Source organism: Gossypium hirsutum, unplaced genomic scaffold, assembly GCF_007990345.1.
Source record: "Gossypium hirsutum isolate 1008001.06 unplaced genomic scaffold, Gossypium_hirsutum_v2.1 scaffold_159, whole genome shotgun sequence".
Taxonomy (NCBI): Eukaryota; Viridiplantae; Streptophyta; class Magnoliopsida; order Malvales; family Malvaceae; genus Gossypium; species Gossypium hirsutum.
The window spans coordinates 22,858-45,000 of NW_024402843.1; the positions used below are offsets into that span (position 1 = coordinate 22,858).

At 35.2% G+C, this 22,143-nt stretch overlaps 1 pseudogene; it reads left to right on the forward strand.

Annotated features, from left to right (window-relative positions):
• Positions 1-12,856: 12,856 nt before the first annotated feature.
• Positions 12,857-20,779, forward strand: LOC107886454 (probable pre-mRNA-splicing factor ATP-dependent RNA helicase DEAH4; annotated as a pseudogene).
• Positions 20,780-22,143: the final 1,364 nt, after the last annotated feature.

Genomic DNA, 22,143 nt, shown 5'->3' on the forward strand with positions numbered 1-22,143 from the left:
ATTACAGTTGCAAGAATTGGTTGACAGAGGTTTTGCTCGACCTAGTTTCTTACCTTGGGGTGTGCTGGTTTTATTGTAAAGAAGAATGATGGATCGTTGAGGTTTATATTGATTACAGACAGCTCAACAAAGTAAAAATAAAGAACAAGTACCCATTGCCTCGTATTGATGACTTGTTTGACAGGTTAAAATGTGCCACGGTATTTTCGAAGACTGATCTTCGTTTTGGTTATTATCAACTATGAGTAAAAGAATCAGATGTGTCAAAGACATCTTTTAGAACCAGGTATAGGCACTATGAGTTTCTTGTGATGCCATTTGGCTTGAAAAATGCACCTGCAGTGTTTATGGACTTGATGAACAGAATTTTCAGCCCGTATTTAGACAGATTTGTAGTGGTATGTATAGATGATATTTTAGTTTACTCTCGGAATGAAAATGAGTATACTAAGCATTTGAGAATAGTGTTGCAAACTCTGCGAGAGAAACAACTGTACGCCAAATTCAGTAAATATGAATTTTGTCTACGAGAAGTTAGTTTCCTTAGGCATATAGTATCTGCTGAAGGTGTCAAAGTAGACTCGAATAAAATTTTAGCCATTGTTAATTGGAAGCCACCGAAGAATATGTCTAAAGTCTGAAGTTTTCTGGGACTAGCTAGTTATTATCGGAGGTTTGTAAAAAGTTTTTCAATGATAGCTTCTTCGATGACTCGTTTACTGAAAAAAGATGTAAAATTTGAGTGGACTGATAAATGTCAGCAGAGTTTTGACAGATTAAAAGCTTTAATGACAGAAGCACCTGTGCTAGTCCAGCCTGAATTGGGTAAGGAATTTATAGTCTATAGTGATACATCCTTTAATGGTTTAGGCCGTGTTTTGATGCAAGATGGTAAAGTAGTAGCTTATGCATCATGACAGCTAAAGGTACATTAAAAGAATTACCTGACACATGATCTTAAATTGGCAGCCATAGTGTTTACATTAAAAATCTGGCAGCATTACTTGTTTAGTGAAAAATGTTACATATTCACTGATCATAAAAGTCTGAAATATTTGATGTCACAGAAAGATTTGAATTTAAGACAACGCAGATGGCTTGAATTATTGAAATATTATGATCTTGTTATTGACTATCATCTGGGAAAGGCCAATGTAGTGGCAGATGCTTTGAGCAGAAAATCCCTGTATACTTTGCGAGCAATGAATACTTAATTATTGTTGTCTGATGATGGTTCAATCATAGCTGAGTTGAAAGCTAGACCAATGTTTTTACAGTAAATTTCTGAAGCTCAAAAAAATGATAGCAAGTTGTAAGCAAGACGGGTACAAAGTGAATCGACTTCTGATTTAGAATTTCAGATTGGGATTGATGGTTGTTTGTTATTCAGGAAAACTATGTGTACCGAAAAGTTCAGAACTAATACAAAAGATTTTGAATGAAGCTCATAATGGTAACATATCTATACATCCTAGTAGTAATAAAATGTGTAGTGATCTGAAAAAGATGTACTGATGGCCGGGAATGAAACGAGATATTTCTGAGTTTATATCTAAATGTTTATATGTCAGCAAGTAAAAGCTGAACATCAGTTGCCTTTTGGACTATTACAGCCGGTTACGATACCAGAATGGAAATGGGAAAGAATTACCATGGACTTTGTAACGGGATTACCCTTGTCTCCAAAGAAGAAAGATGACATTTGGGTAATTTTTGATTAGTTGACAAAGTCTGCACACTTTATTCTAGTACGTATAGATTTTTCCTTGGATAGATTGGCTGAGTTATATGTTTTTGAGATTGTCAGATTGCATGGAGTGCCTGTCTCCAATATTTCGGATAGAGATCCTCGGTTTACATCTCGATTCTGGAACAAATTACAAGAAACTTTGGGTACTCAGCTAAATTTTAGCACTGCATTTCATCCCCATGTAGATGGTCAATCTGAACGGGTAATACAGATCTTGGAAGATATGTTTCGATGTTGTGTACTTGAATTTGAAGATAACTGGGAAAGGTATTTGCTTTTGGTTGGATTTGCTTATAATAACAATTATCAGTCTAGTGTTAAAATGGCACCATATGAAGCCCTGTATGGTTGCAAATGTAGAACTCTATTGTATTGGATAGAACTCAGTGAGAAAAAGTTACGCGAAGTTGACTTGGCCCAAGAAACCGAGAAAAAAGTGAAGGTAATTCAAGATAGCTTGAAAGCAGCCTCGAATCGACAAAAGTCTTATGCTAATTTAAAAAGAAAAGAGATAGAATTTCAGGTTGGTGACAAGGTATTCTTGAAAGTGTCGCCTTAGAAGAAAGTATTCCAGTTTGGTCGTAAAGGGAAACTAAGTCCACAGTTCATTGGACCCTACGAGATTATAGCGAGAATTGAACCGATTGCATATCGGTTAGCTTTACCACTAGAGCTTGAATGGATTCATAATGTTTTTCATGTGTCTATGTTATGGTAGTATCGATCTGGTCCTTCACATGTTATCTCTCCGACAGAGGTAGAGATCTAGCCTGATATGACATATGGTAAGGAACCAATAAAAATCTTAGCTCGGGAAACAAAAGAGTTAAGAAATAAAAAGATAGCTTTAGTAAAAGTTCTTCGGCAACGACACGGTATAGAGGAAGCTACTTGGGAACCGAAGGATGAAATAAGGAAGCAATACCCAAATCTTTTTACTGGTAAGATTTTTTAGAACGAAAATCCCTAAAGGGGGGAGAGTTGTAACAACTCATTTTTTAGTGAAATTGGAACAGTGGTTTTAGGACCACAAATTTGACCTAAAATATATTTTATTTTTATTTTATTTTATGGTCTATAATATGATAGATGTGACATGTGAAAATTTTGACACAAAAATTTTATCGATTTAATGCCTAATTACGAGAAGGACTAAATCGCATAAAATGTAAAAGTTAAATTCTAGTAGCTATGAGAACCAAATAGCTATGGAATTCAAAACTAGAGGTCCTTATATGGTAATTAGACCATTAAGAAAAGTAAGTAGATTTTTCTTGTTGACTCATCCATGGAAAAATAAAAAAGGGCAAGGGACTAAATTGGAAATCATAAAATTAAAAAGACGCTAATTAAATAAAAAGAAATAATCACCTAATTTCATATCATCTTCCCCAAAATTTCTATGGAAACCCTAGGAGAGAGGAAGACAACTTATCAAGCTTGAAAAGGCATAAAATCAAGTCCCATTTTTAATTATTTTTATATTTTTGAAACTGGGATAGTCTAATCTCTCTATTTAGGGGATTAGTTTAAAAAGTTATCAAGGTTTGGAAAATGGGTCATGGATGTCTATGCTGGAAATTAGAAATTTATGGTAGAAAATAAAAGATTATTGATAAATATATAACTTTTACAAAGTGATTTTTGATGAAAACTTGATTTAGGGACTAAAATGTAAACTTGTAGAATTGAAGGAAAAATTCTACAATTTTATGTATACATGTGCTTTAAATTTTGTAATGGGGCTTTCGTTAGGCTTAGAATAGGGAATAATTTGCACAAGTTCATTTTCCAGGTCTAGAGACAAAATCGAAATTTATGAAAAATTAGGGACAAAATGGTAATTTTGCCTACAGCATAAATTGAGTCCATTTAAATATGAAATGTATGAAATCGATGGTTAAATTCATTTATATAGATCTAAAAAATACAAACTCGAGGCTAGATCGAGGAAAAGAAAATATTTTGGATTAATAGACTTTATACACGAACAAGTGTCGAGGAAAGTTTGTGTAACTTAATCAGACATGTAATTGTGTTAATTGAATGTTGTGTTTGTATGTAATGTGATTTATGTTAATGTGCTTAACTTGTATGTTATGATGGAAAATTTCTACATGCTTGAAATGGTGATAAAGGGTTAGTCCTGATTGAATGTTGAATTTCGATGATTATATGAGCTTTCCCGAAACTAATAAGGTCTTACATTTTTTGCAGACGGGATTTAGCTCGAACGAGTAATCCCATTGACCTTGTTATAAAAATGATTTAGCCCGGACGGGTAATCCTGATATAATACCTCTCGAGCATAAGTTATGATTAGGGTTTAACTTGGACTTGTAATTCTAATCGAGCTTCTCTGAGCATACGTATTAAAAAAGATTTAGCTTGGACTAGTAATCCTGTTATACGATATGTGGCTCAAGAGAGTGTTTCTTGGTTAAATGCCCTAATCGGTACCCCTGAATAAGAAATTGACGGATTATGGAATCGTACACTTCGAGTGTACTACTTGAGCATCCATCGAAATTTCAGTGATTCAACGGACATAAAACTCTTGACATGGTATAAGAATTATGTGATAAAATGGTAATGTCTTGAAAGAACATTGCATGATGAGCTCATCCATTTTTATTTGACATGTATATAAGTGTTGTAACTAACATGTTTGATTGAAGGCATGTGCTTAGGAAATTTTGCTAATGGCTAGAAAACATGATGTTGTGTGCTTAAATTTAATAAACAAGATTGGTAAGTTTAGTTTCTGTTATATGAACTTACTAAGCATGTAATGCTTACTCATTTTATTTTTCCCTGTTTTATAGTGCTCGTAAGCTCGTGAAGGTTAAGAGATCATTGGAGCATCATCTCACACTATCAACTAGCTATCTTGGGTATATATAGTAGAATCATTTTGGTATAATGGCATGTATAGGACAACTTGGCCAATAGTGGCTTAAAAGTGATGTTTTGTAACCTAGCCATTGGAATGGCTAGTAATGGTTCATTTTGGTATTAATATGTAGGTTATTATAATATATATCCACATGTGGTAAGTTAAGTATATGTGACCAAATGTTGTTATTGCCTAAGTTAAACCAAGGTAAGTTTATAAATACTTGTGCTTGAAATGAAATGCCTTGTTAAATGATGGAATTGTTTGGTATTAGATGTATGTTTCAAGTACAGGTCTTGGGTGAAATTTTGGGTGAGAAATAGAGCTAGAAATGACTTAATTTTGTCCACACAGGCAGACACTCGGGCGTGTATCTAGACCATGTGCGACACACGGCTTGGTAACATGGGCATGTGGTTAGGTCGTGTGTCCCCTACACCTTAATTTTGAGAATCAAAATGTTTAGAATTGGGCACACGGCTGTGTGCCTCAACCGTGTGTGCCACACGGCCTAGAACATGGGTGTGTGCCTCAACCGTGTGTACCACACGGCCTAGAACACGGGCGTGTGTCTTGGCCATGTGAAACATGCACCTAATTCGAATTAAATTAATTAACCACATAGCCTAGCACACAGGCGTGTGGCATGACGTGTGTGCAAGTCAGAGAGCTACCTAGTTCAAACACGGCCTATAGCACGGGCATGTCCCTTGGGCCACACGAGCGTGTGAGCCCTGCACCTTGGAAAAAATTTTAAAATTTTGCGAAAAATTCTTAGAGGTCCTGATTAAGTCCCGACTTGTTTCTAAAGTTCGCATTGGGCCTCAAGGGCCCTATCTAGGGACTTTATTAATGGTATTCATAAACGAATAGTAATTTGTATTATTGATTTATAAATATTTTTGAATGTTTCGATTATGCTCCGTAACCCTATTCCAGCGATGAATACGGGGTTAGGGTTGAAGTTTAGATTTTGAAACATGTTATCTAAGAAATAAGAATAAAGGTGTATGGTAAATATGGATTGAAATTTGGCATTGTTTTAGTTGAAAATATGTTAAGTTAGAAAGGTTGTTAAGCAATATGGTTTAATTGTGACATTTGGTACCCAAACCCAGCGATTGGATCAGGCATAGTGTGTTACAATTTAGTGGTATCAGAGCATAATTTAAGTAAATTTTTGGACATAAGAATCTAAGAAATAACCCCTATATGCATGTTACATTAAATCTGGCTTAATCTCTTAGGTTATTATAAGATTATTATGTAGCTAGGTAAAGGACGACGGACTATTACAAGCCTGATATTAGGCATTTTAACGATAGTAGAAAGAAAACTAAATGAAGTAAATGCGAAAGACATGTAACGAGAGTAAGGAAAATATCATTAATGAAAAGGTCAATACAGGTGTACAACAAAAATTTTAATTTTCCCTTTGAGTGGGAGGAGTAGCTACATCTTTGGGATTATCATTTTCTAAGTCAGCCTCTTTTAAGGAAGCAAAATCGGTCACCTCTGGTTCTTGAGCATAAAAGATATTTCTAACTAGAATTCCTTTCATCTTTTAGTTAAGTAAGTCCCCACAAAGCTCTACTTAAGTTAGAATGATGGCCAAACATTACACGATTATTAGTATGTGTCAATGCCTAAGGAATTACGTTCATGTACTAATTAGAGTGAAATCTATGTTCTTACTAGTTGATCATGATCACCCCACGATGGCTTAATTCAATTGGTGTGGGAATTATCGTTGCAATGGCTTACAAATGTTTTCAAGGTTTAATATAAGACGCATGCATCATTTTAAACACATACCATAATGTTGCAAAATATTTTCAACCATTTTTTTAATACAAAGATATTTATATATGAATGTTTTATTTTCAGTTCAAAAATAGCAACAACTCTCCTATTGAACATACTCACTGAAAATAAATTAAACGTAAATAACTATAAGGAATGGAAAAAGAACCTAATAATTGTCCTAGGCTGTGAGAAACTTAAAAATAGTTCTTGATACTAAGTGCCCTCCGACTACTCAAGTTGAGGTTAGAAAACACTAGTAAGAGTATGATGAAATAGCTCATTGCTATATGCTGGCAAGCATGACCAATACTCTATATAAGCAACTAGAGAGCTATAAAACTACTAAAGATATTATAGATATGCTAGAAGCCATGTTCGGAGGCCAATCTACCTTGGCTTGATAATCTTCTATAACTAGCTTAATGAATGCCAAGCAAAAGCTCGCAACTCTGATCAAATACCATATGATCACTCTCATGGGCTAATTTGTCGAGGTCACAGACAATTAGGCCAATTTGGACCAGAACACTCAAATTGAGATGGTATTAAAAAGTTTGTGAAAGGATTTTGTTAGTTTTAGGGCCATATATAACATTGGCAACAAAAACCTAATGCTTACACAACTAATGAAGGAGTTACAATCTTATGAGTTAATGTTGAATGGCGGTCAACCGATCCAAATAGTAGAATTGAATATGGTCATCACTTGTTTCTTAAAAGGAAAGGGAAAACACAGTAAGAAAGGCAATGTTAAGGTCTTACGGCCACCACAAGTGAAAAGAAAGAGAACCATAAAGCCTAAAGACTTATCTAAGTTTAAATGCTTCTTCTATAGCAAGAAAGGGCACTTCAAGGCAAACTATAAAGAGCGGAAGGAATACCTAGCTACCAAAGGCAAAAGTATGGAACTCTTGACGATAGAAGGTTGTTTAGTGGGAGATTCAATAGGCCACTGGGTCATTGATTTGGGAGTTACTAATCATGTTTGTGCTTCTCTATAAGGGTTTAAGGAGTCAAAAGATCTTTGAGATAAGAGCTTATCGTTGCGGTCTAGGAACGAGACAAGTGTGGTAGCTGAAGTAGTAGGAGATATACATTTTTATTATGATAATTTTAGGAAGACTATTTTAAGAGACGTTTTTTAGGTACCAAGTTTCAAAAGAAATTTAATTTTTGTTGCATGTTTATATAAAGACGACTTGACCATGAATTTTAATAATGGAATTACAATATTTAGAAATCACAATCTTATCTGTAATGGATGAATGTCAAATAATCTTTATTTTATCAAACCAAAGATATACACACTACTTAAGATTGAAATATTGAATAAAAGGCTTAAAACTTCTCACTCTAATAAGGTGTACCTTTGACATTTGAGACTTGGTCATATTAATTGAGAAAGAATCACTAGACTTGTAAAAGATGACATCTTAAGTTCACTTAAAGAAGTTGATCTTCCACAATGTGAATCTTGCTTAGAAGGTAAGATGACTAAGCGATCTTTTAATACAAAAGGAACGAAAGCCAAAAAACCCTTAAAACTTGTGCACACTGACGTATACGGCCCCATGAGCGTCAGTGCATGAGTTGGTTACGAGTATTATATAACCTTTATTGATGACTATTCCAAATATAGGTATGTATACCTAATGCATTGCAAGAGTGAAACCTTTGATAAATTCAAAGAGTTCTATGCAGAAATGGAGAAACAACTAGGTTTACCCATAAAGGAACTTTGGTTTGATCGAGGTGGGGAATATTTATCTAATGAGTTCTTAAGGTACTTCATAGAGAATGAGATTCTATACCAATTAATCACTCCGAGCACTCCACAAAAGAATGGCATGGAAAAGAGAAGAAATTAAACGTTGTAGGTTCGATGTTAAGTTATTCAAAGCTACCAATATTTTTTTGGGATTCGTCGTAAAAACAACTTACTATATTTTGAATGATGTGCCAACTAAGGTAGTATAAAAAATCCCATACGAATTGCGGCATGGCAGGAAGCCGAATCTTAATCATTTTAGGATTTGGGATACCCAACTCACGTTTTGGATTAAGATGTGAGGAAGTTAGACTCACGGACAAAATTGTGCATGTTTGTAGGATATCCAAAATGAACAATGAGTGGTTTGTTTTATAACCCAAAAGAGCAAACTGTTATAGTGTCAACTCATACTACTTTCCTTGAAGAAAGTTACATGAATGACTTCAAACATTGGAGAAAAGAGGTACTCGATGAGGTTTTGGGAAATATACAAAACCTTACGAAAACGGTTACAAAACCAGCTCTTAATAGTAGACATGCAAATGATCAGCAACATAGAGAGCTTCGTCACAGTGGGAGAGTCTCTCGTAAGCCTGAGCTCTTCCAATTTGGCGGAAGTGTTTTTAACACTTAGTGTGGGAACTTGTAGACTTAACAGAAGGGATAAAACCTATAGGATGTAAGTGGAACTACAAAAGGAAAATAAATACAGATGGAAAAGTGGAAACCTATTAGGCCAAACTTGTAGCAAAATGTTATACTCAGAAAGAACGTATTGATTACAAAAAAACCTTCTCTCCGGTTGTCATGCTCAAGTCAATTCGCATACTGCTATCCATTGTGGCAACTTTTGATTATGAGATCTGGAAAATGGATGTCAAGATAATGTTTTTGAACAACTATCTTGAAGAGAGCATCTACATGATGCAACCCACCAGATATATAGATAAAGGAAAAAAAGCATAAATTTTGCAAATTGCTTAGATTTGTATATGGAATTAAGCAAGTATCTCGCTCATGAAACCAAAGATTTGATTAAGCGATCAGGACTTTTGGATTTGAGCAAAACGTATATGAACTTTTTGTTTACAAACGTTTAGGGAATGGAAAGGTGGTATTTCTCGTTCTATATGTCGATGACATTCTACTCATTGGAAATGATGTAGGGATATTGTTATGAATTAAACTGTGGTTAACCCAACAATTTAACATGAAGGACTTGGGAGAAGCTAATTTTGTTCTAGGTATTCTAATCCTAAGGGATCGAAAGAACAAAGTGATAGAATTATCTTAGCCTTCATACATAGACAAGATATTGGAACGTTATGCAATTATTGATTCGAAAAAAGAAATCAACATTCTGTATTGGGATTTCATATCTCTATAGAAGACTGTCCTAACACAGCAAAAGAACGAGAAAACATGAGAAAGGTTTATTATGCTTCGGCAGTCGAAAGTCTCATGTATACTATGCCATGCACAAGCCTATGTATCTACTTTCCAATAGGGTTGGTAAGTCGATATTAGGCAAATTTAGGACCAAGGTACTGGTAAACAATTACGCATATACTTAAGTATTTATAGAGAATGATGCATTATATGCTTGTGTATTCCAAAAGAGATCTTACTCTTATTGAAAATACTGATTCTGACTTCCAAACGTTCAGGATTCGAGGAAATTGACATCGGACTGTGTTTTTGTCCTAAATTGTGGGTCTATAGCGTGAATAAGTGTCAAGCAGAGTTACAATGCTAACTTTACTGTGGAGGGCCGAATATGAGGTATGGAAAAGTTATAGCATTGTAACAGTGCAAATATAGCTAAACCTAAAAGAAACCACATAAGTATAAAACATGTTAAAGGAGACGAAAGTGTTTGCGAAATAGTGGATGTAGTCAAAATATCGCATCTGAGGACAAACCTTGGGGATTTGTTTAACCAAGACTCGTATAGCTAGAAAGCTCTTTGGGAAACATATGGAGGGCACAAGAATGCGAAACATGACTCATCTACTTCACTAGGGCAAGTGGGACACTGTTGGATCTGGTTTCCTAAGTGTAGTATTTTCATCAATACACATTTGTATTTTTTTCTGAATAGCTTGGTTAATAAAATAAATTCATTGATTACATCAATATAATTTGTATAATTTTCCTCACATGGTTTTTGCATGTAAAGCAAAATAAAAGCAAATATTGCTCATTGGTTGTCTAAATTTTTAACTAATACTAGGCAGTATTACGTAGTCAGATCGTCGCAGAGAAAGACAACTTGTATTAGTAGTTAAACCTAAACATGTCCTTATAGTCTAATTGAAAATGAGCAAATCAATTGAAAGACTAATATGTCGTCTATCAAGTCCAATTGGGGAGATGCCTTGTCTTGGGCATTGGAGCGGATGACTCCTATAAGGTAGAGACATAGATGTGACTAACTGGATTGACAATACATCGGACATGATCCAAGCAGAACAGATCCTAAATCTGTTTATGGATTTATTCACTTGTGACGTTCATAGTGTGACATATCTAAATCCTGAGTGGATGGCGGACTGTGTATGTATGACCCATACACTTTGATGTAAATAAAAGCCTGAGTTCAAATAGATAAGGAACTAAATGCTAGTGCGTTGGGTGTACGACTTCTGTAGTATGTAACGCCATTCACAATAGTAGAATTCATAGCCTAAAACATGGGTAAATGATATCCTCTCATTGGTATTACATGGTTGATAAAAGTAAACGTGGTCACGAGTTGTTCGTCTTTGTGATGGATGACTTGATTACTATTTGATAGTGATTGACTTTTCATGAAGGAAGATGTAATGGTTACCATGAGATAAAAATGATCATATTGGGAGAATGAATATTATCCTAAATAGATCAAGGATATCCTATGAGGGTAACACACTTATGACAAGGACATTGGACGAGCAGTGAATAGTTACTTTCATAATGGTATGTCGTTAAGGAGAGCTCAGTACGATACTATAGTGGAATGACTTCATGACTAAATGAGTTTATAATTAATAGGCGAAAAGCCGAAACTTAATTATAAATCATTTGATCCTCAACTACATATTTCCAATCGGTCCCTTTGCTAGCTCATTGAAACTAGAAATGAATTGCTTGTTTGAATAGCAATGAACATAATGAATAGAAAAAGAGAAATAAGAAACATTCAGAAATGATTATGGTTTTCTCCGAAATGGAAAATGGAATCATTCGAAAATGAATGTAGATTTCAAAAAATGAAAATGAAAACGGAAATGGAAACGAGGTCCCAAAATTGCAATTTTTGACACCACTGGAAACCGGGCCGTTACACAAATGGATAATGTCACATTTGATACTTATACCTTCATGAAACGTCTAATGGTACTTATACTTTAAAAAATGTCTAATGTGGTACCTAAACTATCAATATGTGTTTTTATTATGGTACTTGTACTTTTATAAAATATTCAATATGATACGTGTACTTTAAAAATATCCAATGTGGTACCTAACCTATCAATATGTGTTTTATTATGTTACACGACATTAACATCGTTAGTGAATTGCTAAACCACCCAATGAAAATTTGACATGAATTTTCTTTTCAAACCATTAAGTTCACATGGATAATATAATATTATGTGAAAAAATTAAATAAAACAAAGGGATAATGGCACCATTGCCCTATACTTTAGGGTTTGTTCTAATGTGGACCTTAAACTTTCAAAATGTGAATCTGGACAATTGTATGTCCAATTTCATTCTAGACTTAACTTTTAAATGGTTTTTATTAAATTTTAATTGCTTTTGAACTTTATTTAATATTTTTATAAAAATAATTTTTTAATTTTTTAAAAGAAATTAAGCTTTGAGGTGAATAAACCTAGACAACCATATGTACATGTTCATTCCAGTGAAAAAATTTTAAATATTCCTTTTAATTTTTTAAATTTTTTGCTAACCAGTGCCATGTCAACAACTATCGCTGACATGGAGTGTCGCATCAATACCATTAACAACCACATTAGCTTTGTAAAGGTCAATATTAATTAAAGGACCTATTTAACTAGTTTTATTAATTTAGGGTTCAATTGGGTGTAAAAAAATTGTAAAGCCTTAATTGATTTTTTCAAAAAAGTTTAACAACCTTTTAAGCCATTAAAAAAGAAAAACCAAAGTGTTCTTAACTATGGTCAAAACATGGCAATTAAGCCTTAGCTAATGCAATATCTAAAGTGAGATCATACACATTATTTATCCTTTAACTATTAAAAGAAAGGTAAACTACATTTAACATAAATTAAATTATTAATAAGTTTACATTTGGTAATTTAATTTTAAAAAGTTATAAAATGATCACTAAATTATTTGAAAGGATTGATTTAAATCATTAGCTTATTAAATTCATCTTTGTATACACTAATTGAAAGGATAAATTTCTCTACCTCTTCTATGATTTACTTTTTTTAATGAAATAATTTTAAATGTTTCGAAATTATAAACTGAATAATTTTTTCTTCAACTTTCGACATCACTAATCAAATCAGCTTAAATTTAAAATATATATTCCTTTTACTCGCGATGAATGCTATTTTACCTATCGATAGATCCTGTGTTGAAGCTCACCAATTGACCTTTAAAATGAAATTCAAGTATTTTTTAACTTTTTTGAAACCAAGTTGAATGCATAATCAAATGAACAAAATGCAAATACTCAAAAACGGTCCTTAACATTTTCAAATTATCCCAAAAAAGAAAAACGCTCTAAAGAAAATTGGTTAAAACCCTAAAACTCTGGATCAATTTGGAAAGAAGGGAAGAAGAAGAAACTTGTTGAATATAATCAATGGCGAATCTTCCAATCGTGCAATTCGAGAAGAAGATAGTAGAAACAGTGGACCAAAATCCAGTGGTGGTGATCATAGGAGAGACCGGTTCGGGAAAGAGCACGCAGCTCTCTCAGATGCTCCACCGCAAGGGATACACTAATTCCGGAATCGTTTCCGTCACTCAGCCCCGTCGCGTCGCAGCCGTATCTGTTTCGAGGTACTGTTCCAAAGCTAACTAGGAACTGGAATGCTTTAGGAATTCGAAACATGTAATTTTTGCTGATACTTTGGCGTTTTGTCGTTCAAGGAAATTGAATAAATCCTTTTATTCTAACTATTTTATGCGCTTAGGCGAGTTGCGCAGGAGCTTGGTGTTCGACTTGGGGAAGAAGTAGGCTATGCTATTCGGTTTGAAGATAGAACTTCCGAAAGAACACAAATCAAGTAATACATTTTAGCTTAATTAGTATAGTTTTTTGTTTCAGTGCGTGTTGTTGTTGGCATTGCAATTGCCAAGTTTATTGGTTTCTTAGCTATGGTGTTGTAGATACCTTACTGATGGAGTGCTTCTTCGAGAAAGTCTGTCAAATCCGGAACTGAATCAGTATTCTGTAATTATTCTGGACGAGGCTCATGAGAGGAGTTTGAATACGTAAGGCTCACCTTGTATGCTGTTTCTATTATCTATACTTTGATTGTGTCCTTTTCATTTTGTTGATGCTGTACTTATAGAATCTTAAATTTCTCAGGGATATTTTGCTGGGGTTGATGAAACGCTTGGTTAGAAGACGTGCATCCAATTTAAAAGTTCTGATCACGTCAGCAACCCTTGATGGTGAAAAAGTGTCAAAGTTCTTTTCAGATTGTCCCTTGTTAACTGTCCCTGGAAAATTATTTCCTGTGGAAATATTCTACAGCAAGGAGCGACCTATAAGCTATCTTGAGTCTTCACTAAAAACAGCTATGGGTATGGTGTGAGTTTATCTTTATCACATATTCAGTTGTTGCAATCTTTTATTATGTATATATGCTGGCCAGTCCTTGTTGTTTAGCTAGGCTTGTGATGTGGTTGCTTTCATATGCCCAGATTTGCTGTAGTTACATGGTTATGTAGAAAGAAGCACTAGGATTTTTTGGTTCCTTGTATGATGACTTTATCCCCTCTGGCATCCATTAAGAATTTACTGATAAATAGTTTTTTTGATGTACTTTAGTCGTGCAACTAAATGTCTAAGGCGTTAAGACACAATTCCCATCAGCTGTACCTTAACCTTGATTTGCAGGGAAAACTTTGGGTTTCTGGATTTCCTGGCTATCATATTTTGGTCATATGAGATCTTACTAAGCAATTGTTTTGGCAGATATACATGTTCGGGAACCAGAAGGTGACATCCTAATATTCATGACTGGACAGGCAAGCTTTCTCTCTCTCTCTCTCTCTTTTCTCTCTCACTTCATGGGGTGGCATTCTTTGCGGATTTAACTTTTATCTTTTTCGTGGTTATAACATTGATTCATTGATGATTTTAACTGATTCTTTTAAAGTTGAGTGGCCATTTATAGGATGATATAGAGAAGTTGGTATCAAAGCTGGAGGATAAAGTTCGAAGTCTAGAGGAAGGCTCCTGCATGGATGCTATCATTCTTCCTCTCCATGGTTCATTGCCACCTGAAATGCAGGTATAGTTTTGTCTCAAATTTTCTTTTCATCTCTGCCTCCTTTGCCCCATAGGAAATGAAATTAACTTAAGCTAGATTGTCTTGAGATGTAGATATTAGTAGTATTGAATTTCCGTAGTTTTGTGGCTGACATTTTTTTGGCTATGACCCAACAGGTGCGTGCATTCAGTCCTCCCCCTCCAAACTGTAGGCGTTTTGTTGTTGCCACAAACATAGCTGAAACTTCTTTGACAGTTGATGGTGTTGTGTAAGGAAACTTGATACTTGTAAATGTTGCTTATCAGTGCTTTCTGTTGTTCTGTTAATTTAATTTCCACAATTTGACCACCCGCCTTGCCCAAATTACTTGTTTCTACTCCAATTCTTCTTTTACATTTGATAGCCTTGATCAGGTTAAAACTTTCTTAACCTGGGTGGAAAGGTTTTAGCATCCACTATTTAAAATTTCTAACTGTTCACGTGTTATTAGAGCATCTGAGCATGCACTGATAAGTTGGCTATATGGTGATGTAATTTCCTTAGAATCATTGCAAATATCAGTGACTTTTTATCTGTTGCAACACTTTTGACTGATTCTTCTATGGAGATGGAGAGCATTAAAGTCGAAGAGTATTAGGTTCAGGTTGTTGTCAGTCTTGCTCTTCTTTTAGTTTTTTAATCCTCCTGAATAGAAGACGGTGTAGATAACGAATTAAATGAGTGTTAATAATATGTAAAAAACCCCTCAATTTTGGTCTTTATAAACCAGCATTTTCTTTCTTAATTTGCCTAGAGCATGCGAATACTTCTACTTTTAGCAAACCAATTACCCTGTCATGATTATGTAGGTTTAACAAAATGAACAAATATAAACAAAGAAGCACTGCAGTCCTTGGTTTCCATGTCCAAAATAATCTAGTAAATAGAGACATAACAGAGACAAGGCTATTCTGAATTTCTAGTGGAGGGCTTTTGTATTATAATTGTAATTCTATAAGGGATCAAACATATCAATGGTAGAGTGTTCTTAATTGTTCCAATCAAATCACAGTGTTTTAGTTTAGTTTACTATTTGTTCCTGTTGCTTCTTAATTTTACGATTTTCTACCTTGAGGAAGGCACTGAAATTTGGTCTTAAGGGTCCCACTACGCATTAAGACCTGTATATGGTCCAATGGTAACTATATTATTGTGATGCATTTACTGTATGCCTAATTCTACCACCTGTTTTTGCACTTGGTCTCAGTTAATGATCAATTGCATTGATATGTTGATTGCTTCTCTCGAAAGTAATTATCTGTACATTGATAGGTATGTTATTGATTCTGGTTACGTGAAGCAACGGCAATATAACCCAGCAACTGGAATGTATTCCCTTGATGTTGTTCAAATTAGCAAGTAAGTGGATGACTTAATGTTTCTTTTGGCTTTTGCAGCATGTTCATGTGTTCCTAGTAGCACAACTTACAGTTGTGATTCTTTTTGGTCTTTATTTGTTTGCAAGTTCAGGCTTTCTTGCATGATCTAAGTTTTACTCTTATTTTGCATCAAACAAATTTATGTTCTTATCTTTCTTTTCTCACTTCAGTGATGATGAATTGTTAGTATTCTTGCCAATAACTTTTTTCCCTTCTTTCTGAATCTTTTTTTTTTGTTCTTTGAGGGTACAAGCTAATCAACGTGCTGGACGAGCCGGAAGAACACGTCCGGGAAGTGTTACCGTTTATACCCATCCAGGGTTTACCATGATGATTTCCTTGATGTAACAGTTCCTGAAATACAGCGATCTTCTCTTGCTGGCAGTGTTCTTTATCTAAAGTCATTGGACCTCCCTGATATTGATATTCTGAAGTTTGATTTTCTTGACCCCCCTTCTAGTAAGAATGCATTCTTATTGTGTTCAATTTTTTATGGCATAAAGAAAGAACAAGCATTTGAGTGTCACTGTTTAAAATTTTCATTCTGTCAATATCTATATTTTACAGTTTCTGACGATGTTTCTCTTTAGAATTGAGGTATTGATTAAATATTTGGTTTAACTGTAGCCGAGTCATTAGAAGATGCTCTAAAGCAACTATATCTGATTGATGCCATTGATGAAAATGGATCGATAACTAGTATTGGGCGAACAATGGCCGGTAAGCTTTCAAACTTGCTTTCCAAGTATTACCATGCTTACTAAGTATGTTGGCATTAGTTGATAAATGCATGCTTAATTTGGTAGCAGTTGCTGGTTTTTTTTTTTTTTTGGCCTCAGTTGCGGATATGATTTCTATGGATGTAGCACCTAAACTGGGACCTTGGTGGATATGAATTTGAGTAGAGTCAACTCCTTTGATCAATTACCAACCCTTTTCATGGAAGTAAACTCAAAATGGCCATCTTCTTTGATTCTTAGTTAACTCATGTCTTGAACTAGAAAGCCTACTACTGTCTATTACCATTCTAAGGAATTGTATTTTCCTGGAATGAAACTACCCTTTCATTGGTTCTCAGTTAACTCATGTCTCAAACTAGAAAACTGAGTTCCTGTCTATTAAGATGTTAAGGAATTTTATTTACAAGGAATGGCCTTGGAAGATATGAATTTGGGTGCAGTCACTTCCTGGTGATCTATTACAAGCCCTTTTCATGAAACCTGCTCAGAATGGTCACCTTCATTGATTCCTAGTTAACTCATGTCAAGAATTGGCAAGCATGAGTTACTGTTATTATAATACTAATGAATTTTATGTACCTTTAAATACTTTTTGTCTTGGTTAATCGCTATTCTTTGTGGCATATTATCTTAATGACTTGTATGCATAAAATAATATTTTAGTGTTTTCTTCCCTGTCTGAAACTGCTCTACTTTGCATGTGTGCTCACTGAACAACAGAGCTCCCATTGGAACCTTCACTTTCGAGAACCTTAATTGAGGCAAATGAATATGGTTGCTTATCCCAGGCTCTGACTGTTGCGGCCATGTTATCAGCCGAAACAAATTTGCTTCCTGGTCGAAGGTTATTTCATTGAAAGTGTTTATGAGATTGTCTATTATAAAGATGGCGACTATAGCTTTTCCTATTATCTTTAACTTCCAGGCAGCTAGTTGAACTTAAATGTTCCCTAAACTGTACAAATTGTAATTTGTAGCTACTGCATGCTGATGTAGTACCTTATTTGGCAAAACCAAAAACTTTTAGGTCATTTATGTGTTTGGTCTAGTATCCGCAGTTCTACAAGTTTTCTTCAAGACTCATTTGATTAACTGGAAGGAAAATGAAATTACTTCATTTTATTTTGACAGATCTGATTTTTGGGGGATGGGTGGTTGGGGGCTAATGATATCCAAATTCCATCAAAATGAAGTCTGTATTTCCATATTTGCAAAGTTGTTTTTCACTTCTAATGGTTAATGATAGTTTGTAATGGAAATAACTTAAAATTTTCTCTTACTGCAGCAAGAATAATGAGAAGAAAAGAAAATACCCTCCTTTGGAACTTCCTGATGGTTCTGGTTTTGGTGATCACATCCAGTTGTTACAGATCTATGAATGCTGGGATGAAAATGATTACGATATTGGTTGGTGCAAAGATTATGACTTACAGGTATGCTTCTTATCTTCCAATTGAGAAACATGCATTTAGAAACAGTAAGACATTAGGCATGTCATTCCGATGTTTAATGCTTTTCTTGGAACAATGATAAAAATCTGCCCAAGTACTTGATGCGCGTGCATAACATGTATTCTATTTTCAGATGGATCTTTCTGTGATTAGCAGAAGTGCCCTGGATTTTCTGGATACATTAATGACGGAATATCTTTGATATTATTCTCATGCTAAATATGAATAACATATTTGGAACAACTAATTTTAGGTGCGAGGAATGATGTTTGTCAAAGAAGTTCGAAAGCAGCTATCGCAGATAATGCAGAAGATAGCAAAAGGTCAGCATTGATTTGACTTAGCGGTGATTTTTGGAGATTTTGCCTTTGTTAATTTGACTTGGCTTTACTTTGCATATTTACGACTCAATATTCAACCAGAAGTAGATGTGTTTGATGCAATGTTTTCTAAACCAGACCGGTGGTCAAACTGGTCAGGCCGCCGGTCCGATTAAAAAACTATTAAAATTTAAAAAAATTAAAAAATACCGGTTCAACCTGTGTACCGTTCCCGTCTAACCGGTTCAAAGCCATTTCTAGATCGCCCCCGGCCGGTTCCCAGTCCAACCAGTCTGACAGCTGGTGTGGTCCTGTTCAAACAACACTGGTTTGATGTCCTTGCCCTTCTGCACCCTTACGTCCGGTTCCTAGAGAAGAGATTTATGCTTGAAATAGTATCTTGGGGCATAGTAGCCTTCTATGTTACTCGGACTTGATTTTGTGTATTGGGTGTGGGTATGTTTTCTAAGAGGGTGTGCTTAATCTTTTTTTTCTAAGTTTTCTGTGTATTTGGAGTGTTTTTGGAGGGTCATATCTCATACCCATATTCGGATGTGCATTAGACAGATGTTGATATGGGAATAGAGTCAGAGCATTGTAAGTAGCCTTAGCTTCCCAATCCAGAGTAGATAAACATTATTGAAAAATCCTGCACGTCTTTCTTCAGAAATTTTGCACTCATTAACCCAGTCTCCCTGTCTTTGCCATTTTCCTTCTACCTCGAAGTTTCTTTATTGCTGTAACGACTTATGCATCTGAAAAACAGGGTCCTCAGATGTACAAGTAATCAAAGTCAGAAAAGACGCCAGAGTTATAGGAATTTGATGAAAGCATTGTCCATTGGCTTTGCAAGTCAGCTTGCTGAGCGGATGAGGCATCATAATGGCTTTCGAACACTGGGTTTTAAGCCCCAACTAGTGCAGGTATCAATTTTTAATAATTTAACCTTGTGGTAGTTTTATTGCTTGAGAGAGCATCATATGGATTAGGTGGCTACAATTCCTTGGTTTAAAATTGGGTTTGAAGAATACATAGATACCAAAGAAAATTTGAACATTATCCAGTTTAGATTATGAAAAGCTGTAGCATTGAGCATCAAAGTTTGAAACAATTGACGAATCTTGATCTTTCAAGTATATTGTTGTCCAACTGTTACTAAAAGCAATTGTTGTTGATGTTAGGTGCATCCTTCCTCTGTGCTAAAGCCAGATGATGATGGATTATATCCAAATTATGTTGTCTACCACGAACTTATTGCTACCTCACGCCCATATATGCGGAATGTGTGTGCTGTAGAGCGTCAGTGGGTGATTCCAATTTTAGAGAAACTTGACAAACTTGATGTCAGGAAATTAAGGTAAATCAGATTTGAGACTTATATAAAGATAATGCTCTTGTTTTCTGATCTAAGACTAAGCACATAGTTCTATCAAAAAGATTTAAGCACATAGTTTGGCTTTAACATTTTTCTTTTTTCATGAAGTGGTGGTGGATTGGGTCATGTAGAAGAGATAACTGAGGGAAACACGCCAGACTTGCTGAAGAAGGAAGCTGTCATCGTTACAGCTCCAGAAGAGCAGGAAAGTAAAATTCAGGCAGCAAGGGAACGTTTTCTTGCTCGCAAGGGAAAGAAATGAGGTCGGGTATTATGTGTTAACAGATCAGTGCAGTGAGAGCTGCTTGATTACTCAGTGGACATTCCAATTTTCAAAATTGTTGGTGGGACTGAGAATCATGTGCGTTTTGATTTTCCAGTTCCCACTATCTATTCTATAGCACTTTGCTGATGGCATGTGAGCTTTATACATTCCTTGATGCTTATAGAGGACCTTGTTAAATGAGAGTGTGGCCACGATATGCGTTGGTGCGAGGCAAGATTACGCTCTTTGTTCCTTCAGACAAATCAACAAGAGTTTGGATGTGATTCTTGATTAATCTATATAACCTTATAATTTGAATATATCACTTGCCTCCACAGATGAAACTGAAGGAGGGATAAAGGCTAGCATTGCCCTGAACTTGTACCCAAAGGTCAAATTTACCGTTCTCCTCATATATAGTTGTACTCTGGAAGTGTTTACCCCCATTTGTTTTAATACAGTTAATTTTAATGACAGAAAAGACGAATGTTTGATGATTGTATTTTTATTTTCATGATTGAATGCATGTTGAATACTAGATTTTACCAAAAAAAATGGTTGGTTGGTTAGTATAAAGTAGGTTTTTTTAATGCTTTTTTTTGGGGGATAACTTGTTCAAATTCAATACTTGTCTTGTGAGTGAGGAAAATAAGCAGTCCTAATTTAAAAGACTTAGCTGGTTTTCTGAGGCCGAGGTTTTTTGATAGCTGCTGGTGCTGCCTAAAGGTAAACTACATGAATAAATCGAATTAATTTCTAATTTCGTTCAGCAAACTTATTTTATTAATTCCTCTAATCACAGTGCAAGGAGTTGGTGGATGGAGAACGTGGGTTAATCTTTGGGGGTAAACTCCATATTCCCTAAGCAAATTTTATATTCACGATAGAGAAGAGACATACTACGTGGGAACCTAGGAAACTGTCCCTTTACCATTCCGCCTTGCTACTACTACACCATTCGGCAATGCGGCTGGTCAACTGAGATCATCAGTGAATTCTCCTTTCCCTCACTTTCTCCAGTTAGTCTTTCCTGAATTCAAGTCTTAAGTCTCGATTCTCTTGTGTTTTCTTGGCCGAAACATGTTACTGCTCGAATATCTAGTTGAGGGTCTCGAGTGACAAAGTTTAGACTACATCCGAAAGTTTCTTTGTTTTTTCGGTTGCACTTTGGTGGCCGATTGTATGGCCGTTGAACAAATGATCATCATACCCCCATTGCCCTTGGTAGTCTCCCTGAAGCAGATTTTGGTCATTTATTTCGGTAGGAAGTGGACAGGTCATGGAATAATAATCTTTCTATGGTCCATGGCTTGAGTCATGCTTCGATGTCATGCGATGATAGTCACGACGCTCTAGTCTTGTGGTGACTTGATTTTTCTAATTTTTAGTGGCATTTTCTGTTGAATTTTCACGGGAATATTGAATTTTTGTTGTTTTAGGTTAAAGAAGTTTCCACTTCCATGACAGCAAGGATGTGTATAAAGACTCACAACATCAAGGGTCTGCCTCCTTACGGCTGAGAGTGTTGGGTTCATGTTGTTATTGGCGGGTAAGACTGATTCAGGCAATGGAAATCCTTTTCTTTGTAATAGAGTGGTAGGTTTTACTTGTCTTTGGAGACTGTCTTGTATGAGGCATAGATTTTCAACAGTTTTCTCCGCTTTGTATAGTTGGACCAGTTTGGTTTTGTTTCTAGTTCGTGGCTGCTACATTGCTATATAGGCAGGTCTCCTATGCCTACCCAGGTCTACAATATAGCTCAACTGGTGTCTTTATGTAATGATGATAACTTTAAAAAGTTTCTTTAGTAACAAAGATTGATTGCAACAAGTGAGAAAGTCTCAAAAAAAATTGTCCCACCCAATT